Source organism: Humulus lupulus, chromosome 4 (genome assembly GCF_963169125.1).
Source record: "Humulus lupulus chromosome 4, drHumLupu1.1, whole genome shotgun sequence".
In the NCBI taxonomy this organism is placed as follows: domain Eukaryota; kingdom Viridiplantae; phylum Streptophyta; class Magnoliopsida; order Rosales; family Cannabaceae; genus Humulus; species Humulus lupulus.
Genome location: NC_084796.1, coordinates 219,397,081 through 219,423,538, shown reverse-complemented (window position 1 = coordinate 219,423,538; position 26,458 = coordinate 219,397,081).

Sequence of the window (26,458 nt, the reverse complement as noted above, 5' to 3'; positions counted from 1 at the left end):
CAAATACCCTGGCAGGAACTGTTGTATTGTCCATTTTCTCCTCTTGCTTGAGCTGGGGACACTGCCTCCTTCGGTGACCTTCCGGACCACAGTTGAAGCATCCCTTGATGTTTACATGACATTCCCCACGATGTTTCTTTTATCACCATTGGCCTGCTAATCATCTGGATGCCTTTTCTTCTGACCATTACTATTACTATTGCTATGCTGACGGCTGTTGTTGTGGTTGTTCCGACCATTCTGAGGTTGACCATGCTGTTTAGGCTTAGGCTTACTAGCCTTCTCCTTACTAACATTCGCCTGAAGCCTTTCTACTTCTATTTCCGTTTCTAGAACATCGGCATAGGTAGTATTTCCCAGGTTTGCTAGCTTAACTCCTAGCTCAATCTTTGGTCTAAGTCCTCTAACGAACTTGGTCACTCTCAGAAAGTCAGTTGGAACCATCTCTGGTGCAAACTTGGCTAATCTGTCGAACTGCCGAGCATATTCTGTTAGGAAAATATGAATTGCCTCAATGGAAATGGTAAGAAAATGTTACAACTCTATGCAAAATATTACAATAGACAAGGATTGATTAAATAAAGTGTTACAACTCTATAATTGAAAATACAAATAAAACAAACGAAATGAAGAGGATGATGAAGAAGAAAAGAATAGTAAAATACAACTCTAAGCAAAAGGTTACAAATAAAGTAAAGTATTTGAAACAAAAGAAAAGAAAAGATTACAACTCTTGAACAAGAAATACAAGTAAACAGAACAAGAGAATAAGAAGAAAACAATACAATAGAAAGAAGAACAGAAATACAAGAAACTCTCACTTACACAACCTAAGTGAAGAGGGTTGGGGATCACCAACTTGAACAAGGTTTAAAACCTTTGTCCAAAAACTTATTTCCCTCTAACTCCAGCACTAAGGGATCTCTCACAGATTATAGGAAAAGCTTTCTGGAATTATCAAGCCTCAAGGTGTTTCTAGCCAAGTGCTCTAATGGATAGAAATGTTGTGTCTTACAAGTGAGCTATAGGCTCCTATTTATAGAGTTTAGAGACACCCTTTGAATTTCAAATTCCACCAACCCCCATGGATGTTACCAATGTTTAATTGGATTAATATGGAATTAAAAATGAGATTTGTGAGTTATTTGGGTTTTTTGGGTTTTTTGAGCCGTTCAACAAAGATTGAAAAAACTGAAAATTTGGTCAGTTTTGGCCTATGGCCGCGGCCACTGGTCTCTGTCCCACAGGCTGCGGCCACCGACCAATTTCAGCAGTTAAAATTGTGCTGTTTTTCCAAACGGTTTCAAACCCTCCCAAATGATTTTGTAACTCCCAAAACACATTATTGGGGTTAAAATCATATCTCTAACAGCCATATCACATATGGCTTTATGAAATTCATCTCAAAATTGTGTAACAACAATTTTACACAATAAAGGGTAATATTTGGAAGTTACAAATTTGTAACACCAAATATGTTACATTATTTGGATATATCTCATATATCTAAATATTGTAACTCTCTATTATATGTTACAATATGTGACACACTTTGTCACATTTATTTAATCTAAAACATTATATTATAATATAATATAACATTACATTATATTATAATGTTTACCGAGTTTTTCGGAAACGAATAACTAACAGAATAATAAAAAGATAAGAACTGTAGAAATGCTGAAATGTAACTAAACAAACAGTGTTTTTACGTGGTTCAGGCGTTAACAAGCACTAGTCCACGAGTCGATGTTATTATACTTGGAAAAGGTTACAGTAAGATGGCTGGTGCACAAGAACTTCACACACTCACAATGTTTCTCTCGGGTTCTCTTGAAGAAGATGAAGCTAGAGAGATTTTGGTAGAGTTTTTGCTATGTGATTTGTTGGTCGTCCCTCTTCTTGTAAAATGAAGGGGTCTTTATAGCTAGGGTTTCGGATTAGGGTTTTTCTCTACGTACATGAGTCTTAATTACACCAGCCATAAATAGGGGATACAATTACTGTAGTCGCATGGCTACAAGACTCTATGTGGGTATATTTACGTGAAAGTATGGGGAACACACAAAGTCAGCCATCTTTTCCAAGTTGTCAGCGGAACAGTAGGCGAAAAGGTACCCTTAGGCGTGCTGGGATGTGTGCGGCTTTGACCTGACGGGCGTGTCAGGCGGGATCCTGTGTCAGACGGATATCATTCCAAATATGCCTTCTCCCTGACTCGACCGTTCGGTTTTGTTCTGTGCGAGACACGGAACTGTTTCCACGGAGACCACTCGAAGAGCCTCTCCTGGAAGGGGCTTCCCCGAGGGGTATCCTTCAGGAGTCCGGGAGAGTCGACGAGTTTCCGTGTTGTGCTTGCTTGGAAGAGTAATCCGGATACTAAACAGGAGAGGCGAAGCCTTTCTGTCCATCCGCGAGCTCTGGTCACCTACCGTGAAAGACATCGATAATTCTGCTTCCCCGAGGTCATCAATCTAAACGCTATCCGGAAATCTGGATAACATTTACCCCCCAAGGTCGCGGAGCTTTGAGAGATCCGGGAGCTTGTACAATCGGTTTCTTAGACTAGGCGAGGGGGCACCTTCTGTGTTCCCGGAAGGGTTCCTTTTTCCCGCCTGAGTATTAGTATGAAAGAGAAAAGGAATTTCTTCTGTTTGAGATCAAGTACTCAAGTGCGGCAAGGATCACGTGTCATTCTGGGAATGGTTCTGCGACCAAGACGTGTGCGTGAGGCGACTGGTTGAGGATGCGTGCGTCAGTCATCTGACTAATGATTTGACAGTTTTTAATGGTACTCAGGGCCCGAGGTGGTGTAATGATGGGAAATAAATACTTTATTCCCATCCGAGGAGTCATAAATAGGATCGTCGCTTCCTCTCCAGCCGTTGGATCTGACGCACACGGAATGGGAAGATCGGGACCGTCCACTTGAGGAATTCGAAACGGCTTCTTCCCTGCTATAAAAACGAGGGAAAGGACCTTTCTTCCTCTTTACGCTTTCAGATTCTCCATCTTTAGGATTTTCAGATTTCCAAACCTTCGAACTCTCAGGCTTCCCAGCTTACGTTCCCCCGAACTTGCCATTTTTTTTTTTTTTGGTAAGTATCTGGAAACTTTTCTTTTTGATTTGGCAGTGGGTTTATTCCCCGAAGTTCCTGGTTTGAATCGCCGTTCGTCTTTGCAGCTTTTACTTCTCGCGATCGTGCTGTGCAGTGATCCAGTTACTTCTTCAACCTTCAACTACCCGAATATCAGTAAGTATTTCTACTTTGTTCTTTCCTCTCAGACCTTAGGTTGTTGGTAGTTGTTAGAGTAGAGGTTTCTGCCATTATTGCTTATGTGCATGCGTGAATAGGGCTTTGGTAGGCATGTGATCGATTGTGAGTCGATAAGTAGCCTTTTCTGCATGCTTTGGTGATTTGCGTTTGGAAAGTCGTCCCTTATTTTGCTGTTTTAGGGCATAAGCATGAACGCCTTTAGGGTGTCTTTCTTTGGAAAAACACTTCTTTTGGTGGGCTTAGGCTCGGGGTCTGAGTCTGGTTCCTTGCTGCCCTTCGGGTGGCATGGTGCCAACCCCTCGGTAAGCTCGGTGGGAGCCTCTCCAAGCAGTTTTCGGGGAGGGTCTCCCCGACGCCTTTGATACCACTAGGGTATGACAAGGGTGCTGACTGCTTAGAGTGTTTTCTTCTTTCTTTTCTTTTGTCCAGTGACGAACATCTCAAAGGAACAACTCCTTGCTGTGGGGGAGGCTGATTCTGCCCAAGAGAAGGGCTCTCCTGTCGCTGGTGGAAAGGGGAAAGGAAAGGCGAAAGTGGTCGCGGCTAGCCCACCAATCTCCAATAGTTCCATCTGGGAGATGGACCAAAAGCCGAACCTTTTCAGGAATTATGGCATGCTGGAGCTGTATTCCTCTGAGGCAGGCCTGAAGAACATCCCAGGTCTGATGTGGCACCGTCTGTCGGTGCTGGGCGAGTCAGCTAGCCAGAGTCACGAGGGCTTTGGTGCCTGGAGTTGGGCACACATAGTGTGTGGGGCGCACTTGCCCCTAAGGAGTTACTTCGCCAATTTCTGTGTGAAGGCGGGGATTGCCCCCTTCCAGTTAATTCCTCCCAGCTACAAGCTCTTAGCAGGGTGGTTCATCTTTTGCAAGTCCCGGAGACTGGAAGCTCCTACCCCGGAGGAGGTGCTGTACTTTTATGGGTTGAAGTCTCAGCCTATGAGGGGTCATTCAGACAAGGTGGGGTTTTACAGGCTAGAAAGGCACCCGGACGTGATGTGCCCCACTTGTCATACCGCGAGGGTTCCAGACCTCCGGGAATACTGGTTCCTGACGACTGGCTTCCCGCTGAAGAGGGTGCCAGCCCTATCTTTGGACTTCAAAATCCCTGGTAAGTGCTCCTTCTTTTCCTTTTCAACTTTGTTTCTTTGCGTTTGATTTGCCTTTTGGGAGGATCTCTAACGCTTGTATTTGATTTTTGCAGAAGTCGTTCCGCGGACACCTCGCTGCGTGGAGATGATAAGGAGGTCCAAGTTCTACGAAGGGCTTTATGAGGAAGAGTTGAAAGTGGAGGGACTTGTGACCTCCGAATCGTTGAGGGAGTATGGGTTACTCGCCTCCTTCCAAAATATCGAGCCAGTAAGTGGCAGGGGGAAAACTCAGGTGTCAGCTGATATCCGGGAGCAGATTGCCCTGGAGCTGTCTAAGGTGATCACCCAAGCAGCTCGGGACGAAAATACTCTATCTCCTAGTTGGGCGGAGAGGTTCCCCGACCCCCAGCCGGAGGAAGAGGAGATCGAGGCTCGCCACGCCGCGGCTTACCCTAACGAAGGGGCTCCGGGGGCTAGTACCTCTGGGAGAGGTAAGACTAGTTTTCGATTGATCCACACCCCCAGCCTGTCTGAGGTTTCCCGGACCTCTCAGATGGGGTTTGATCCCCGTTTCCTTAGGCTAGATCCGAGTAGGATACCTTTCGACAGGTACTGCGATAGGGTAGATGAGCTCCTCTGGTGTCTGAGTGATGGTAGTCTGCCAGAAGGTGTCATCATGGTTGACCCTTCTTCTCTCAGCATGTCCTTCCCGGACTTCAAGGAGTACGGGAGCTTCCTGGAGCAGGAAGCGATGTTTTGTTTTGCTCGGGGAAGGCCATCCACGTTTCTCGTGCATGGTCGTCCCTTTCAAACTTTTCTTTTTCTTGTTTCTTGTTCCCTGCTGGCGGGCTTGCTTGTGCTTTTATGTTGTTGATTGTCTTGTCTTCCGCTTATCTTCTTTCTCATTTCTTGTTGGTTCGTTAACCTTGCTTTGTACGTTTCTTGCAGAGTATCCCGAAGCCAAGATGTTGGGGAGGGTTACTTTTCTTATTAAGAAGGCTGCCACCAGCCAAGACCCGTCCACGGGGAAAGGACGGAAGACCAAGGCTGGTAGGGGAGGTAAGGATGCCTCCCCCAAGAAGACAAGTGGCGAGGCACAAGCGTCTCCGAGGGTAGAGAAGTCCCCTGCTGACGGGCCTTCCGAGACTATGATGGTCTCGAGTAGCAGTAGCGACGGGGAAGGGCTTGTGTTCCCCGTGAGGACAACTGGGGTGAGCAAGCATCCCGGAGAAGATGCTGAGGGCGCTAAGAACAAACGCCTTAGACACTCTTCTCCCGGTCGAAGGCAACAACAACAGCAACGACAGCAATCACAACTACAACAACAGCAGCAACAGGAACAAGAGAGACAATCACCAACGCTGCTGCAGCAGCAACAACAACATCCAAACCAGCAGCAGCAACAAGGGCAATTACTTCTGCTGCCGCAGCAGCAAAAGCAACAGACCGGGGCCTTAATACCCCGGCTGCCTCCTCCTCCAGCCCAAAGGGGGTCCACCCTTCCGGGGTCTCCGTCTTCTCAGACAACCAATCTTCCCCTGCCTGGCCTGAAGTTCCACTTTCCGCGGAAGCCAACCAGTTTTCCCGCTGCTCTCCTGGAGGGTGTAAGACGGGCCGATAGTTTTTTGAAGAGGCGGTTAGAGGCAGAGAAGGCCGTTACTCAGGGAAGGGCAGATAACTTGTCTGCCGTGAAGAGAGCTGAGCTGGCTGAGGGGGTGAGATCTCTTCACCCGGCCGGAGCGGTTCTGGATGGTCCAGCCTTGGAGAAGAGGCTGGTGCCTAGGCTCGGACGTGCATTGGCGCCGTTCGGAGCTGAGATGATGGAGGACATGGCCCTGAGCTTATGCGAGCTCAATTCTGAGAAATGGGCCATCAGCAGCAGCAAGGATCCGCTGTTGCTGACACACGCTGTGAAGCAGCAACTGTCCGGGGTAAGCCGTCAGTTGTTATTTTTTGGGATCACCTGTCTTTTGGTCCTGCTTTAGCTCATTCTGTTGTCTTTCCTTGCAGGCCTCTATGATCGCGGAACGCTCGTTCCGGGAGGTTGGTGCAGCTCTGGTTCAGCTGGAGGAGAGCCAACTGGCTCGCCAGGCCTTGGAGGCGGAGAAACAGAAACTGACCCAACAGGCCTTGGGGGCTTCGGAGAAGATTGATCAGGCCCGGCGCACGGCTGAAGAAGAGGCGGAGAAGAAATATCTTGCCAAATATCAAGAGTACCGGGCCAAGGCAGAGAATGAGTTTAGACAGCGGTCGGATGGGATTAAGGCCGAAAACTCCAAGCTCCGGGAAGAGCTGTCCCAAGCCAAGGTGGAGAAAGATACCCTGGAAGCCCGCTTGCAATCAAAGAACGATCTCCTCCTTAAGCGGCAAGAGGAATATTACACTCTTCAGAGTAAGCTGCATGAGGAGGAGCAACTCCATAAGAGGAGCAGGGATCTCGTGTCTATGCTTCAGTTGGGGCTCGCCGAGAAGGATAAAGAGATCGGGGCTTTGCAATTCACTGCCAGGGGGCATGTGACCGAGAAGCAATCCGTGCTGAACCAAAATAGGGAGCAGCGCAAGGAGATTGATTCTCTTAAGGGGGAGCGGGATGCCTCCAAGGCCGAAATGGAAAAATTGAGGGCCCAACTAACTGTCGCGGAAGCACAGCTGGCAACCTCCGAGGCGGAGCGGTTGAAGGAGAAGGAGGATGCTGAGGTGATACTGAACAGGACTATTAATATATCGCATGTGGTCCTCATGCATCAACTCTGGAAAGTGAACCCGGAGGTGTTAGGCTATCTGGGAGATGATGCCGAAGCCATGAGGGAGAAGCTACTCGTGTGGGATCAGGGCCCAGAGGCGTACGTCCAAACTTACAACATTGACGAACGTGCTGAAGCTCCTGAGGCGGGAGATCCCGGAGAGGCGGGGGCCTCTGAACCTTCTCATGATCAAATTCTTCCTTCCAATGAGCCGACTCCGCCAGCCTCAGCTGAAACCGATGCCCCCGAAGCTGCGGTCGTGGACGCTGTAGTTACCCCCAATGCTTGAAGAGGTTTTATCTTTAATTGTTTTTCATTTTGAGTTTTTCATTGCGGACATTTTTGCCATAATCATAGCATTCTTCTTTCTTTTCTGCCGAGTTCTTTATTTATCTTTGCGCTTAGGGTAGACATTTATACGGTAGAAATTTTTGTAGGGCCGTATGGGGTTTTGGTTCCAATGGCCAAAACCTATGCACTTCCCACTTGAAGCTTTAATGGATGATGTCTTTTTCCCATATAGTTTCTAGGTTACGAAGGTTTCCTGGTTCCAACGACCAGGCTCCTTTCACCGTACTTTAGCTTTCCTGAGGCAAATAGCCAATCCCGGGACTTGTATTTATACTGTTCGCTGGGATTGCTAAGGTGAGTCGTTCCATTGTTTGGAACGGGAGTTCTTTTGGTGAGCGTCGCTAGACTTAAGGTTAGATCTTTGCGAAGCAAAACTAACTGTTGTTGCGAACCTCATGGTGGCTGACTTCAGGGACCTGGCACGGAGCCCTGCGAGGCAAGGCTCATTGTTGTCGGGGAAATCGCCACGCCCACCAGGTGTGATCCTGGAGCAGGGGCTTTGCGAGGCAAAGCCGGCTGTCAGTGGGGGGATCGAGCATGTTTGCTTCTGGAGCTGAAACTTGCAATGGCAATGGAGCTTGCCGTGCATTATTTTGTGAGATCCAGAGTTGGAGCCTGCGAAGCAAGGCTTACAACGGTCGCGGATCTTTCCATCCTTTGCCTCGCTGGACCCGGAGCTGGAGCTTGCGATGCAGAGCTTTACAGCGATCATGGGTCTAGCCATCTTTCGTCTTGCGGGACCCGCGGCTGGAGCTTGCGAAGCTAAGCTCTACAGCGCTCGCGGATCTTGCCATCTTTCGCCTTGCGGGACCCGGAGCTGGAGCTTGCGAAGCAAAGCTCTACAGCGCTCGCGGATCTTGCCATCTTTCGCCTCGCTGGACCCGGAGCTGGAGCTTGCGATGCAGAGCTTTACAGCGATCATGGGTCTAGCCGTCTTTCATCTTGCGGGACCCGGGGCTGGAGCTTGCGAAGCTAAGCTCTACAGCGCTCACGGATCTTGCCATCTTTCGCCTTGCGGGATCCGGAGCTGGAGCTTGCGAAGCAAAGCTCTACAGCGCTCGCGGATCTTGCCATCTTTCGCCTTGCGGGACCCGGAGCTGGAGCTTGCGAAGCAAAGCTCTACAACGCTTGCGGATCTTGCCATCTTTCGCCTTGCGGGATCCGGAGCTGGAGCTTGCGAAGCAAAGCTCTACAGAGCTCGCGGAAAAGTCTGCAAAGGACTTGTCAGGGAGTTGGGGGTGTTTTGGCGTAGCTCTATGAACGTGCCTCAACCCCCAGTCCCGTCCATCGCTGGGCTACACAGGAGATAATTCTCATGATACATAATGGCAGGCATTTCCATGGCAATTTTCACATAAGCACATAATGCACATATGACACGTAATGCAAGCATGTTCATGGCAACAAATAAACCTAAGCTTAACAATTAAAACAAAACAATTTAAAAACTTCAAACACAATGCTAGCACATAAGTGGTGTTCTGTGTACGTTTTGTTCAAGGGGCGTATGGCTATGCCTTAGCCATGTATACCCCCCAAGTGAGCGTGGGGTCCGGACGTCTCCGGACCGCGTGGTCACTTGTTAAAACGCAGCCTTGAACACAGGGATAAAAAGTGCAGTAAAAGCGGAGTGAATCTCTCTGTGTTTCATTAAATTAGCCTTCTAGGCGTGAGTTTTACAACAGGGAGGATTATTTCCACATTTTTCACTTTTGCTATTTTCACCAAGGACTTCCGACTGGATGGTCCGGGGCCTACTGGTAGTAACGGCGGAGGTGCTCCGCGTTCCAGGCGCGCGGGACTTTAGATCCGTCGAGTCTCTTTAAGTGATACGTCCCATAGCCCACTTTTTCTTGGACTTCGTAGGGGCCTTCCCAGTTGGGTCCGAGGACTCCTACTCCCGGATCCTGCGTAGCAGGAAATACTCTCCGTAGGACAAGATCCCCAACTTTGAATGTACGGCTCTGGACTCTCATGTTAAAGTGTCGGGCTATCTTGCCTTGGTACATTTTTAGTTGGACCTGCGACTGCTCCCGGAGCTCTTCGATCATGTCCAAGGATTCCTGGAGGAGGGCGTGGTTCCGGGTAGGATCGTAGGTGTCTTGCCTGTGAGAGGGGATCATAGCTTCTACTGGGATGACGGCCTCGCAACCGAAGGTCATGGAATAAGGCGTGTGCCCCGTCGAAGTTCTCTCTGTTGTGCGGTAGGCCCAAAGTACTCGCGGAAGTTCTTCTGGCCAGTGAGTCGTGCAGGCTTGGAGTTTTTTCTTCAACGTGGTCTTTAATATTTTGTTTACAGCTTCCACTTGCCCATTAGCCTGGGGTCTGGCGACTGCGGAAAAGCTTTTGATAATTCCATGCGAAGCACAGAAGTTCGTGAAGTGTTCACTGTCAAACTGCTTTCCGTTGTCGGACACAATTTTCCGTGGAAGCCCAAAACGACACACTATATTCCTGATGACAAAATCCAGTGCTTTTTTAGATGTGACCGTGTTCATAGGTTCAGCTTCAGCCCATTTGGTGAAGTAGTCTACCGCGACTATGGCGTACTTCACTCCACCCTTTCCAGTTGGGAGGGAACCTACTAGGTCAATGCCCCAAACGGCGAACGGCCAGGGGCTGGTCATTAGGGTAATTTCTGTAGGCGGCGCTCACGGAACCTTGGCGTACCTCTGGCATTGCTCACATGTCCTGACATAATCCACACAATCCTTCTTCATGGTGGGCCAGAAGTATCCTTGTCGAAGGATCTTTTTGGAGAGGCTCAGCCCGGAGGTATGATCGCCACAGAAGCCTCCATGAATCTCATGGATGATGGTGCTGACTTCGGTTCCGGCAACACACCTAAGGAAGGGTATGGACAACCCCCTGCGGTAAAGCTTTCCATCCATAACCACGTATCGGGGAGCTTGATATTGGAGCTTCCTTGCGTCAGCTTTATCAGTGGGGAGCTCTCCGGTGGTGAGAAATCTGAGGATGGGTCCTATCCAGGAGTGGGAATGGTCGATGATGGCGTTTATCCTTCGCGTCTCAGTACTGGGGGCTTCTAAGTGCCCGATGGGGACTAAGCCATACTGTTCAATCTCCGGGTCCGTTGCAAGCTTGGCCAGCGTGTCCGCGAGTGAGTTCTGGTCCCGGGGGACTTGGCGGATTTGGTAGCCTTTGAAATGCTGCAGTAGGTCGCGGGAGAGAGACACGTAGGCAGCCATCCTTTCGCCTTTCGTCTGGTATTCCCCGGATATTTGGTTTACCACAAGTAGGGAGTCGCTGTATACTTCGATTTTTTGGGCTCCGACTTCTCTGGCCAGTCGTAACCCAGCTAACATGGCTTCGTGTTCTGCCTCGTTGTTGGATGCTGGGAATGCGAAACGGATGGCGCTCTGGAGCTGATGCCCTTGGGGAGATATTAGGATGACCCCCGCTCCAGCTCCTTTTTCATTTGAGGCTCCGTCTACGTAGACCTTCCAGGTGGGAAGTTCCGGGATAGGATCGTCCGGGAGGTCATTCATTCCCGAGCATTCCACAATAATGTCCGCGAGAGCTTGACCTTTTATGGAAACACGCGGTTGGTAGTGGACGTCGAACTGGCTCAGTTCCATGGCCCACTTAAGCAATCTGTCAGAAGACTCGGGCTTCTGCAGGACTTGTCGGAGAGGGTGGTTGGTGAGTACTTTGATGGTGTGCGCCTGGAAATATGGCCTCAGCTTCCGTGAAGCGATCAGCAAGCAGAGGGAGAGTTTCTTGATCATCGAATATCTGGACTCGGCGTCCAATAACCTCTTGCTTTCGTAATACACAGGGAGCTGGATACGGCCATCTTCCCGGACGAGAGCGACACTTACTGCGTGCTCAGTCACAGCTAAGTATAAGAACAACGCCTCTCCTTCGACAGGTTTGGACAGAATGGGAGCTCGGGTTAAATGTTCTTTGAGGTGTTGGAAGGCTGCTTCGCATTCGGGGGTCCACTCGAACTTCTTGTTCCCTCGCAACACATTGAAGAAGGGGATACACTTGTCAGTGGCCTTGGATACGAAGCGGCTGAGAGCAGCTATCCTTCCGGTAACGCTTTGGACATCCTTATGCTTCCGGGGGGAAGGCATATCTATGAACGCCTTTATTTTCTCAGGGTTGGCTTCCACTCCGCGGGAGCTGACAATAAAACCGAGGAACTTCCCAGACGAGACCCCGAAAGTACATTTCTTTGGATTTAGTTTCATCCCGTACTTTCGGATCACGGCGAAAGCTTCCTCAAGGTCGTTACTGTGGTCCCCGGAGGTCTTGGACTTTACCAACATGTCGTCCACGTACACCTCCATGTTCCTCCCCAGTTGGTCCTTGAACATTCTGTTTACCAGACGCTGGTACGTCGCCCCAGCATTCTTCAAACCGAAAGGCATGACCACGTAACAGTAGACACCCTTATCCGTGAGGAAGCTGGTGTGTTCCTGGTCCGCGACATGCATCTTGATCTGGTTGTATCCGGAGTACGCATCCATGAAGGATAAGAGTTCGTACCCGGAAGTAGCGTCTACCATCTGATCGATTCGCGGGAGAGGGAAACAATCTTTCGGGCAGGCCTTGTTTAGGTCCGTGAAGTCAATGCACATTCTCCAAGACCCATCGGGTTTCGGGACCAGAACTGGGTTGGCCAACCACACGGGATAGTGCGACTCCTGGAGAAAGCCTATGGACATCAATTTGTCCACTTCAGCTTTGACGGCTTCGGCTCTCACTGGGTCCAGCAGCCTCCTCTTTTGGCGAATTGGAGTTGCAGATGGGTCTATGTTGAGTGCGTGGCACGCAACATTGGGATTAATCCCCGTCATATCAGCGTGGCACCATGCCAGGATATCCTGATTATCCTTCACAGTGGCCACGATCTTATCTCGAACGGCCGACGGCAGGTTTTTCCCCACCTGAATGACCTTGGTGGGTTCTCCCGGGTTGAGGATCACCTCTTCGACTTCCTCCATCGGCTCTATTGCTTTCTCGATTCCCACTCTTGGGTCGAGTTCGTCAAAGTATGCCTCCTGAGCACCCCCAGTTTCTGGCAATACTTCCGCCAAAGGAATGGCAGCAAACGTCTCTCGGACCGTGTAGACGGCTCGGACGGAGACGTTATAACAGCTCCGTGCACTTCTTTGGTTTCCTCGGAGGGTGCCAATACGCCCATCGTCGCATGGAAACTTCAAGCATAAGTGGCGTATCGAGGTTATGGCCCCACAATCGATCAGGACCGGTCGGCCTAAGATGGCATTATACGCCGTGGGGCAGTCGACCACCACGAATGTGCTATGCTTGAAGGCACAAGCGTCGCTTTCTCCTCTGAGGGTGGCTGGAAGTTGAATTTTGCCTAATGGCATGAGTGCGTCCCCATTGAAACCTTGAAGCTGGATGGGGCATGGGGCCAGGTCCGTCTCGGTCAATCCGATCGCGTGGAAGGCCGCTTTGAAGAGGATGTTCACGGAGCTTCCGTTATCGATCAAGATCCGTGAGACCTTCTTATTGGCAATCTGGGCTTCCACCACGAGGGGATCGTTGTGGGGGAAGTGCACATGTCGAGCATCGTCCTCCGTGAAGGTGATGGGAAGATCCATCATTCGGGGACGTTGAGCAGGTGATTGGACCAAGGCGCACATCTCCTCGGCGTGCTCTAACTCCCTCAAGTACCTCTTCTGGGAGTTGCGAGTGCTTCCGGCAAGGTGTGGTCCTCCGGAAATGGTGGCGACGTGTCCGTCAACGGGTGGCGGAGCAAGGCCAGGCGGATATGGGTTGCCTGGTCCTGGAGCCAACAAGGCAATGGGCGCCGGAGCAGGTGGAGCAGGAAGTGCTGGGAACTGAGACCCGGGAGCTTGGGGGTGACCGGCTCCAGGAGCGCTAGCGGCCCCCCTCTGTCCCGGGGAATATGCAGCTCCGTGAACTACCCCCTGTCCGGGATAGATAATGGGTATTCTCACCCACTGACCGAGGTGTCCCGCTCTTGCCAGGGACTCGATCTCATCCTTCAGCTGAAGGCACTCATTCGTGGTGTGCCCCACGTCTCCGTGAAACTCACACCTCTTATTGGAGTCTCGCGGACGCCTTCCTCCGTGAGACACTTTAGGGGGCTTCCTGTAGTTGACCATATTACAGGTCGCCCGATAGACATTCTCTCGCGAGTCTATCAAACTGGTATATTCCGTGAACTTGGGCTCATAGTCCTTTCAGGGTTTCTTTGAATGGTCTCCCCGGTTGGAGTTTCTTCCGCTTCGTTTGCTCCGCGATTGGCTCAAATTTCGTTCCGGGGCTTCCGCTTGCGGCTGCGGCATGCCAGGAGCGATACTACATCCGGTTTGTACTGCTCCGTACCCAGAGAAATGGGTTTGACTCGGCGTCTGAGCAGACGCGGAAGGCCCATACACACTTGGAGTGAATCGGGCTCCTGGAAGCGTGAGGGCTGGTGTGGGAGCTTGCGAAGCAAAGCTCGGCGCAGTCACGGAAGGGGTTGGATCCGGGGGAACTCCAAAGGCCTGCTGGTAGGCATCCTCAAGGTTGATGATTCCCTGAGCTTTTGACATGAATTCGGACAGTGTTTCTGCCCGTCTCCTTTGCATTTCCCCCCATAGCAGGGAGCCGACAGTAAGGCCTGATTGAAGGGCGATCAGCTTCATGTCATCGCTGACCTTGGTTTTTGCAGCAGCTTCCATCATTCTCTGAATGAAAGCTTTGAGGTTCTCAGTGGGTTGCTGCTTGATGTTGGTTAAGGAACCAACCTCCATGTCGTGGTCGCGGGCAGCAATAAACTGCCTCCTAAACGCGGACTGTAGCTCCTTCCAACTGTGGATTGATCCGGGAGCTAATCTTTTCCACCAGTCCTCCGCGGACTTGGTAAGGGTGAGTGAGAAGCACATGCATTTGGCGTCCTCACTGACACGCGCCACTTGCATCATTTTATTGTATTTAGCTAGGTGGGTACGCGGGTCTGTCCTCCCATCATATAATTCTATGTGAGGCATTTTGAAGTTATCCGGGAGGGACGTTTCCGCGATCCTCCTAATACATGGTTCCGGGTCTTCCTCCTCAGAATCTGACAGGGCCCCACTTTGCTTCCGGACCAGCTTGGTCAAGGCAGCAATCTGTTCCTCGAGCCTCTTCGTATCACTTTCCGGGAGGTCACGTCCCCGAAGCTTGTCATTAATATGATTTCGGAGGTCATCTCCGCGAGGCCGGGCCTTTTCCCCTTTGGCCTTTTCATACTTGGCCTCCAACCTTCTTCTTAGGTCCACCGTGGACCAGCTATCTTCGGAGTGCGAGTTCGCAGCCCGACCGTCCTGATTGACGGAATCACTGGGGCGGTTGTTCCTTCCCCTAGGCCTGGGTGCCTTAGCACCGGGCCCTTTAGGCACAGAGTGCCCCCTTGGGGCTGAAGGACGTCTGGGCTTAGGAGCGCCAGAGACCTTCTGCGCGCGGGGGGGGGGGCAGTCGGCCTGGTGATTCACGCCTTTAGGAGGTGCAGGGGCGTCAGCGCGCACAGGCTCTCCAACTTTTTCTTTGCCCTTGTTAGGGGCGACTTTGGATGGTCCAGCAGCGGCTGGATCCGGCATGGGGGCATCAGCACCACCTCGAACAGAGGCATCCTCGTCCGAGTCGCCTAGATCTCCGAACTTACTTTGGAGGCGTTCCATCATGCGTTGCATTCTTTCGGAGACGCGCTCCTGCTCAGCAAGCTTGGCCTTAGTGGCCACCAGTTCTTCGGCTACTTGGACCAGTTCTGGGTCCTTCTCATAGTAGCAGCCGTCCTTGTAATAACCGTCTTGGACATACTCTTCTTCGTCTTCTAAGTATGTTGTATCTTTGGTACTGACCTGATCCTGGCGGGATGTCGGGTCTTCACCTTGGTAGTCTAAGGGTTCGCTTTGCACCACATCTTCCATCACGGTATCGGGGTTGACCGTAGCATTTTTGTCAACAGCGGATTTTCGCGTAGTCACCATCTCTTTAGTACGAAGTGAATACAAAAAACGTACACAGAAAAAGAGCTGACTAACAACTTCCTACAACTCTCAATGAAAGCACCAAAATGTTTACCGAGTTTTTCGGAAACGAATAACTAACAGAATAATAAAAAGATAAGAACTGTAGAAATGCTGAAATGTAACTAAACAAACAGTGTTTTTACGTGGTTTAGGCGTTAACAAGCCCTAGTCCACGAGTCGATGTTATTATACTTGGAAAAGGTTACAGTAAGATGGCTGGTGCATAAGAACTTCACACACTCACAATGTTTCTCCCGGGTTCTCTTGAAGAAGATGAAGCTAGAGAGATTTTGGTAGAGTTTTTGCTATGTGATTTGTTGGTCGTCCCTCTTCTTGTAAAATGAAGGGGTCTTTATAGCTAGGGTTTCGGATTAGGGTTTTTCTCTACGTACATGAGTCTTAATTACACCAGCCATAAATAGGGGATACAATTACTGTAGTCGCATGGCTACAAGACTCTATGTGGGTATATTTACGTGAAAGTATGGGGAACACACAAAGTCAGCCGTCTTTTCCAAGTTGTCAGCGGAACAGTAGGCGAAAAGGTACCCTTAGGCGTGCTGGGATGTGTGCGGCTTTGACCTGACGGGCGTGTCAGGCGGGATCCTGTGTCAGACGGATATCATTCCAAATATGCCTTCTCCCGGACTCGACCGTTCGGTTTTGTTCTGTGCGAGACACGGAACTGTTTCCGCGGAGACCACTCGAAGAGCCTCTCCTGGAAGGGGCTTCCCCGAGGGGTATCCTTCAGGAGTCCGGGAGAGTCGACGAGTTTCCGTGTTGTGCTTGCTTGGAAGAGTAATCCGGATACTAAACAGGAGAGGCGAAGCCTTTCTGTCCATCCGCGAGCTCTGGTCACCTACCGTGAAAGACATCGATAATTCTGCTTCCCCGAGGTCATCAATCTAAACGCTATCCGGAAATCTGGATAACATATAAAATAATATAACATATTCTACTATCGTCAAGTTGCCCTGCTTCAAACTAGCGAACTCCTCGACCATTGTCGCGATGGCTGCCGAGTTGTAATTATTCTTTTGGAACAGCTCCACAAATCTTGTCCATGTCATGGTGGCGACATCGTTAGTCTGCTAAACTAAGTCCCACCATATTCTAGCATCCTTCTTAAGCAGAGATGAAATGCATGATATGCGATCTGCGTTGCTGAGATTCATGTGTGCTAGGATCGGCTCTACATTTCTGAGCCATTCTTCCGCCTCGAAGGGGTCTGTTGTCCCTTCAAAGTTTGGAGCATGTTGATTACGAAACTGCTCATAGATTGGCTCCATGTACTGAGCTGGGTATGGCACATAATTTTCCATTGGCCATCCCCCATAAGGTCCTACTTGATGGGGTGCTTGAGCCATATGTTGAGGCTGTGGTTGCGGCTGAGCCTGAGTCTGTTGTCATTGATGCAGCAGCAATTCTTCCACTTGTTTTCATAGCCTGATAATTTATGCAGTGTTGTCAACCGGCAGCGTCGGTGCACTTCGGTTAGCAGCAGTAGTGGTTGCACGCCTTCCCCTTCTTTGAACTGGAAGGGCTTCCTTAGTCTCAGGAGCAACGTTGGAGGCATTAACATTCGTGCGTGCAGTCCTTCTGAGCGACATCTTCAGCAAAAGTTCTAACAGTTGAGAACATGTTAGAACTTACCCTAATAGGCTCTAAGGCAAAACTTAATCTAAGCAAACATAACTCGGACCTATTAATTATGATTTCTTATGAAAAAGTATGTAAGTTTTCTTTATGATTGGGGTGTGTTTCTAAACTTAGAAAAATAAGCCATCTTTATAATTTACTAAGTCTGTTTCTAATCATCCTATATGACTTAATTCTCAGGCTCGAAACTCATCGTTGTTCCAAAGTTAACCATATTGAGGGAGGGCTGGGATCAGTAAAATCGTTCCCACTACTATGACCCCCTAAACTCTAGATATAGAACCTTGTCCATTGATTTGTATCCACCCTCACCGAACTTGGTCATTATTTATTAAATTTATTATTTATTATGATTGTAGAAAAAAAAAATCAAACTCATACATGTCATTCAAAAATAACAATGATATTCATTTGGAAAAAGGTTTTCACTAAAAACAATCATAAATGCAAAGATAATAAATAAAGAAAATAAACTAATTTACAAATATTCTTAACTGAAAACATAAGGTCTAAAACGTTAACTAAACACATAATCATAACAACTATAACATAAACACTTACATTGCCGGTTAGATTCGGAGCGTGAGCATGTGTATCACGGAGAACTTCATGCAAATGGATCGTTTCTCTAATACCAGCTGTAATGACCCAACTATTTCTAAGACCTTGGACCATTAAAACTACTAGACATAGCTACTATTTTGATACAAACATAAAAAAATAACATGCTTTTATTGAAAACCCAAAATATAAGAAATAGCATGTCTTTATTAAAAATGTAAAATAAAATGTGATATGGTATGAGATCCCATTGTTTACAAAACATAAAACATATCTTTAAAAACAAGTTAAAAAAAAAAAAAGTTGAGTGCAGAATTACATACGAGACATATTTCAAAAGACTAAAATAAACGTCATCCTCGATCGACACTCAAGCCATCCATTCCATTTATCCTCAACACACATGCAATGCTACCAAGAGTCCTTTCGCCTCCATAATCATTTTCCTACATCACGCTAAAATAAAGGAATGAGCCTAATGCCCAGCAAGGAAAATCCACTAAAAACAAAACATACATCGTAAACATAAGCATAAGACTACATTAAATACTATAAAAGAATATAAGACTATCTAAAACATATATCATATATCATAAGCATACACTCTAAAACATATGGCTACAAAAACATCTATTACAATGGCCATCATACATCTTGGGGCTTGCTAGCTAGGCAATTATATGCTCATAATTTTACAGGGCTAGTTATCTAAACAAGTCATATAAATTTATGGGGCTTGTTATCTAAACAAATCATATGCCCAAGGAATATACTATTGGGACTTCCTTTCTACACAAGTTATTTGTTATCTAAACAAATTATATGCTTGTTATCTAAACAAAACATATACCCAATAACTAAAACATATCATACATATACATAGCATAGCATAAACATATTATTAGAATTTTATATGGACTAATATAATTACAAACATAATTCCATTATCACAATCATTTTCTAAAGTGCCTACGAATAGTTAAAGACCGTAATGGGATGGTTAATATTAATCTAATTGCATTTGAGGCACATGGTAGCACCCTAAAGACTATAGGTTGGCCCATTAAACCATAGTGCACCATATCTAATAATATAAGCCAAATAGGCCCAATATACCCCTTAGGGTAAGAAGGCATACGAGACATATATATAGAACATATATGTTGTTGGGTGCAGATAAGCATGTGGTTTTGGTAAGGGTTGCTCGCCATAAGTTCTCTCTTGTATTGCTATTTTCTAATCATCTTTGTGTAGATCGTGAGAGATTCAAAGATGAACATTGGAGACTCAATGTCATGTATGTGTTTATCTCTATATGTTCAATTCAATACCCTAAATAAAGTTTGATCTTGCAGATTACATGAGCATGGTTTATTGTTATTGATTTCAGAATTGATAATGTTATAATGCTCATATGTTAGAAATATTAACAATTGGTATCAGAGACAGGTTCACTTGATTTTAGGGTTTGAAATTTTGATATATACCCAATCTTTTCAAAATCTGATTTTTTTCACAAGAAATTTCGAAATTATGCTATGTTAATGGGAAATCGGGTTTGATAATGAGTATTGGGTTTTAGCTATTTTTTTGGGCAAAAATTTCATGCTTTTTTGTTGTGAAAACCGAGCTTTTCATAGAGCTCAACAACGGTGGAAACCCATTTTTGGTTTTCATGTTGTTTTGACCTTTTTTTTGTTGGGAAATGAGGAGAATGGATATGCTAAGGTGGTTGACGACATTGAGAGGAAGAAAACCCATGTTACAGTGGCCAAAATGGTGGCCGGAGAAGGTAGTTGCAGTCGGGTCGGACCTGCGGGCCGAACCGGGTCGAACGCGACCCGGATGCCCAATTTTCAGAGGTCAGGGATGACGAAAAACAACACATCGTTTGCCTCTGTCAGGCAAAAACGACATGTCCTTTAAGGGGGAAAATATGCGTCGTTTTTGCTATAAAACGACAAGTCGTTTTTAAAAAACTACATGTAGTTTTCCCAAAAACCTACATGTCGTTTTTCCAAAAAACTACATGTCGTTTTCCAAAACCTAGATGTCGTTTTCCCAAAAACCTACATGTCGTTTTCCCAAAAACTACATGTCGTTTTTCCAAAAACTACATGTCGTATGGGCTTATTAAAAAAAAACTTTTTGGGGCGCGTGAGGGGTCATTTTTGGGCCAAATTTTTACCATTTCACTTCTATCCTCATATCCTACTATTTGTATATGTTTATGCACAAGATTAATTCATGAATTTGGTTTCATAAATGTATTTATATTTAATCTTTTGTGGCATAAATCTTATTATATATTGTCAACAATTATTGTTTATTTTCTTGCATGTCGTAAGAATAAGCATGTATATTGTTTAGTAAAGAGGAACATTTAAATAATTATTTATTTAAATTTTATGTTTTTCCTCCAAAATTACATTAAGATCTATATAAGTAATTAATTATCCTATCGATAATAATTTCTTGGTAAGGATGCTTAATATGGTGAAGAAAATTTATTAAACATTATGAATCACAATTTATTTATCCTTTCGATAGTAAATTAATGTATTTGATTATAATGTTTAATAGATATTTCTTACCTGTGTATGAGTTCTATTTTGTGTGTTTGTCTAAGAACTCTAGCATACATAATGATCATTTGTTATTTTGCGATCATATATTGATGAGAAAAGAGCACAAATGACATGGTTTATCATAACATGTATTTAATAGTTATTGCTCTTGTTTCTCATTCAGCTGTAAGCATTCCGAGAACCTCTGCCATGTTGACATTGAATGGAACCAACCACAAATAGTGGGTTGAATCTCTCATGTTGAACTTAGCTCTTATGAGAGTGGACTTGGCCTTGAGAATGGATGAACCACCTAAACCCGCTGACGATGCCACTTAAAAGGACAAGAAATCCTATGAGGATTGGGAACACTCCAATCGTTGTTGCTTGATGCTCATGAGATATCACATGGATGAATCCATTCGTGATAGTATTCCTAAGTCCGAAAATGCGAAGGATTTTCTTGCTTCCATTAAGGAAAAGTACCAAAAATTCTCAAAGAATGAGAAGAATGAACACTTGAACATGTTCCATCACACCATTTATGATGGTTCAAGTGACATCAGGGCTCATATTGACAAGCTCATGAGCTATTATCACAAACTTAAGGCCATGGGTATGGACCTTTGTGAGGATTACATGGTGTGGTTGGTGATGGAGACCATTCCATCTCAGTTTGATGCGATCAGATCAAGCTATAATGCTCAGAAAGAGCAACGGACTGTTGGGGAAATGTCTGCTATTCTTGCCAAGGAAGAGGAGGACATGAGAAAAGGTAGGGCAAGAAGCATCTCTATGGTGACAAATCCTAACAATCCGAACAATCCCCACAAGAGAAAGTTCACTTCCAATAACTCTGGTAACCGAAAATCTCTCAAGAAAAGGACTCTTAGTCCTAAGGTGAATGGACATTCAGGCTCATTCTCTAATGGTCATAAGAATGAGTTTTTCATAGGGAAGTGCAACTTTTGCCAGAATTTTGGGTACAAGAAAGCTGATTGTCGAAAGATCAAAGCTCACCTAGAGAAGAAAGGCAGTGACAAGTCGAAGAAGACCGAGTAGTCTGGAGCAGAATGTATACATGGGAGACGATACAAAAGTCCAAGTTGAATTTTTGGGGACAGTTAGATTACAGTTGAATACAGGACATTTTTTGGAGTTACAGGATGTTGCTTACATACCCTCTTTTAGGAGGAATTTGATTTCTGTATCTATTTTGGATAGGCTAGGTTATAGTCTTCTTTTTGGGACTGGAAAACTCACTTTGTATCGTGACTCTCTTTTGGTTGGAAATGGAACTTTATGTGGAAATTTATATAAACTTGATTTGCATGATGTTGCTTCGGTTTCTTCTACTTCTTGTCTTAATACTGTTGTTGGCTCTAAACGTGCATGATTAGATTTAAAATCTTCTATATTGTGGCACAAACGTTTAGGTCATATCTCTATAGACAGAATGGAAAGGTTGATCAAAGATGGGGTACTTCAAGGTCTGGATTTTTCAGATTTCACTGCTTGCGTTGATTGCATTAAAGGAAAATTAACTGCCAAGGTTAGAAAGGGTAAAATAGACAGGTGCACAGGACTGTTGGAGTTGATTCACACTGATATATGTGGACCTTTTGTTCCACCTGCCATAGGTGGTTATAAATACTTCATCACCTTTATTGATGATTTTTCCTGTTAATTCCATGTTGAGCTCATTCGTGAAAAATCTGAATCTTTAGATGCGTTTAAGATTTTAAGACGAAAGTTGAGCTTCAAAAGGGGAAGAAGATCAAGGCAGTTAATTCTGATAGAGGTGGAGAGTATTATGGACGTTATGATGAAAGTGGAAGGAACCCCGGGCTTTTCGCTAGGTGCTTACAGGAATGTGGCATTGATGCAAGATATACAATGCTAGGAACACCCCAACAGAATGGAATTGCTATTAAATACATGTTATGAAAGGAGAAATCGCACTCTTCTTGACATGGTGCGATGTATGTTGATTCATTCTAGTTTGCCAGAGTTTTTATGGGGTGAAGCATTAAAGACTGCAGCTTATATCTTGAATCAAGTGCCTAGCAAGTCTGTCCCAAAGACGCCTTATGAGCTATGGTCAAGTAAGAAACCAAGCTTGCGTCATTTTCATGTTTGGGGTTGCAAAGCAGAAGTGAGGCCCTACAATCCACAGTCTAAGAAACTTGATCCGAAGACCATTAGTGGCTATTTTGTAGGCTACACCATTGGATCAAGGGGTTCTAGATTTTATTGCCCATCTCACACCACCAGAGTTATAGAATCAGATAAGGCTGTCTATTTTGAGGATGAATTTGGTTCAAGTGAAGGGTCAAGAGAAATTGTTTTCAGGGAAGAACGCATTTTTGTCCCTGTACCTGTCGCTTCCGCTCCTATTGATGACCCTGTGATTGAACAGATTCCGGTAGAAACTCATGATGAACCTCAAAATCAAGAACAAGGTGAAAATCTTGATATTGGGGATGATGAAGCTATGGTGAGAAGATCACAGAGAACCCGTAGGTCTGCTATTCCTAATGACTACCTTGTCTATTTACAAGAACATGAGTTTGATGTGGGAGACACTTTTGAGCCAGTTACCTATCAAGAAGCTATGAATAGTCCTTAATATGTCTTGTGGATGGATGCAATGAAAGATGAGTTGAATTCTATGTCACAAAATGAAGTTTGGGAGTTGGTTAAATTACTCAAAGGTTGCAGACCCATTGGATGCAAATGGGTGTATAAGATCAAACGTGACTCGAATGGGCAAGTGGAAAGGTATAAGGCTAAGCTTGTGGCTAAAGGCTATAGCCAGAGAGAAGGTATTGATTTCAAAGAAACCTTTTCACCTGTTTCCACCAAAGATTCGTTGCGAATCATTATGGTTATAGTTGCTCATTTTGATATAGAACTCAATCAAATGGATATGAGGACTGCCTTCTTGAATGGAGATTTATTTGAAGATGTTTACATGACTCAACTTATTGGTTTTGAGAAGTCTGGCAAAGAACACATGGTTTGCAAGCTCAAAAAGTCTATCTATGGGCTTAAACAAGCATCAAGGCAGTGGTATCTCAAGTTCGATATGATTGTCACTGCAAATGGCTTCAAGGAAAATGTAGTAGATCAATGTATATACATGAAGGTCAGTGGGAGCAGCTTTATTTTTCTAGTATTGTATGTTGACGACATCTTGCTTGCATCTAATAATTCTGATCTGTTGTCTGAGACAAAACAACTTTTGTTTAGCCATTTTGATATGAAGGATCTTGGTGAGGCTTCCTATGTGCTTGGGATTCAGATTCTTCGAGATAGGGCTAATGGTATTCTTCATTTGTCTCAGAAGACTTACATTGATCGGATCTTGAAAAGATCCAATATGCATGCATGTTCTCCTGGGAAGGCACCAATAGTGAAGGGTGACAAGTTCTCAAAGGCTCAATGTCCACAAAATGATAAAGAAAGAGATGAAATGAAAGTCGTTCCTTATGCGTCACTGGTTGGTAGCTTGATGTATGCTCAAGTATGCACACGCCCTGATATTGCTTTTGTTGTCGGCGTGTTGGGTAGATTCTTGAGTGATCCTGGTCTTAGCCATTGGAAAGCGGCTAAGAAATTCATGAGGTATCTTCAGGGTACAAAGGATCATATGTTGACTTATCGGCGAGCTGACACTCTTTATATAGTTGGGTTCAGTGACGCCGATTATGCAGGATGCGTGGATGATAAAAGGTCCACTTCAAGCTACATTTGTATGATGGCTGGAGGAGCTGTTTCATGGAAAAGTGTCAAGCAGACACTCACAGCTTCTTCTACGATGGAGGCAGAGTATATGGCGTGTTATGAGGCTACTTGTCAAGCAACATGGCTGCGAAATTTCATTTCAGCATTGAGTGTTGTAGACTCTATTTCGAGGCCGCTGAAATTTTATTGTGACAACTCCGCAGCAGTAGCTTTCTCTAAGAACACTAGGAGTACTTCTCGCTCAAAGCATATTGATATAAAGTACTATTTTGTTAAAGAGAAAGTTGCTGAGTCCCTCATTTCTATTGAGTACACACCTACCACTAGCATGTTAGCAGACCCACTAACGAAAGGCTTACCTGTATGTGTGTTTTTAGAACACATTGCCCGAATGGGATTGTCAGGAGCCTAGCTTGTTGAGCTCAGTGGGAGTTTTTTTATTTATGTATTGAACATGCTAGTATTTTGTATGGATTGCTTATAGCTTGTGTTTTGTTCTAAACATGCATAATGATAATTGAAGCCACTTCTTCTTGTTGCTATTACGTATATATGTTTATATATGTATATACTATTGTTCATCGAAGTGATAGGTACAAAAGGAGATGAATGCGCATAGTCTCAATCTATCGTACCTCATGCATGTTTGGTATGATAGTTAATGGTTGTTATGATATTTAAATGTCTACAGGGCCAAGTCATATGTAATATTTGTATCCTATCGGTATAATATTATGTATGATTTTTTTGATTGCCATATATGTGTTAGACAATATTATTGTGGTTTGATTATATTGTCCAAGTGGGAGAATGTTAGAATTTTATATGGACTAATATAATTACAAACATAATTCCATTATCACAATCATTTTCTAAAGTGCCTACGAATAGTTAAAGACCATAATGGGATGGTTAATATTAATCTAATTTCATTTGAGGCACATGGTAGCACCCTAAAGACTATAGGTTGGCCCATTAAACCATAGTGCACCATATCTAATAATATAAGCCCAATAGGCCCAATATATCCCTTAGGGTAAGAAGGCATACGAGACATATATATAGAACATATATGTTGTTGGGTGTAGATAAGCATGTGGTTTTGGTAAGGGATGCTCTCCGTAAGTTCTCTCTTGTATTGCTATTTTCTAATCATCTTTGTGTAGATCGTGAGAGATTCAAAGATGAACATTGGAGACTCACTCAATGTCAGGTATGTGTTTATCTCTATATGTTCAATTCAATACCCTAAATAAAGTTTGATCTTGCAGATTACATGAGCATGGTTTATTATTATTGATTTCAGAATTGATAATGTTATAATGCTCATATGTTAGAAATATTAACAATAACATAACATATCATAACATAAACATAACATAACATATAAGCACATAAAATCTATCCTATTTTCCTTACCAACACCGGGATATGAGAGCAATGACGGGATTTGGAACACTCCTAAAACCAACAATACAAATAGTGAGTATTTCTAAAGAATAAAGAATGAATGTGGAAACTAAACCATCAAGAAGAAACTTACCAAGAAAGAACTTAAGTTTAAACAACCTAATCAAGAACCAATAACGAAAGTTAGGATCTGAATAAAAGGAACTAAAGAAAACTAAAGAGTTTTAAAGAATTGGACTTAAAGAATAGGAGTACCTTAGTTGACTTTATGGATTGGTCTAACTCCAATACCGAAATACATTAAACCTCACTTCCCAAGTATTTTATAAAGCTTAAGAATGGGAAAACTTTTTCCCAACTCAAGTGTTTATCACTCTATGGTAGTACTAGCACCTTGGAGTCTGATCACAGCTAAAGAGTGAGGAGAAGGGCTGGGTTCTAAGTCCTATTTATAAAGTTATAGGAATAAAAATCTTCTTTTTGGCTTTGAATAAAAATAATGAATTTAATTGCAAATATTTTAATATTCTTCAGTCAAAGGCTTAGGACTCGGTCAAATCGTTCAGAGGGAAGTCTAAGGAGTCAAAGCTTGTTTTAAAAATTAAAAAAAAAAAAAAAATAGAATCATAACTTCTAACTTCCTAAATCTCGTAACTCTAAACTCGCCTGTAGTAAAATAAACATAACTAGAGCTATAGGACTCCGATGTAGACTATATTTATACTGTTAGAAAGCTAATTAAATTATCTACAACTTTCCAGAAATACTATTTTTCGAAATGCATAATATAACTGCGTCAAAAATAGGTTAGAAGTTACAGTACCCTAAAGTTACGGGAAAATCTATTTAATTATCTAAATAACAATCTAATCCACAAATTTCTTAACTAACCATAAAATAACAAACTATAATTCCCTAATAATCATGCTTATGACAAGTGTCATATTCTTATTGGCTCTATCTAAACCTTAGGTTATAATAAATAATACACCTAGGACCAGCAATATTAATAAAATCTTATGTTATAATTAAT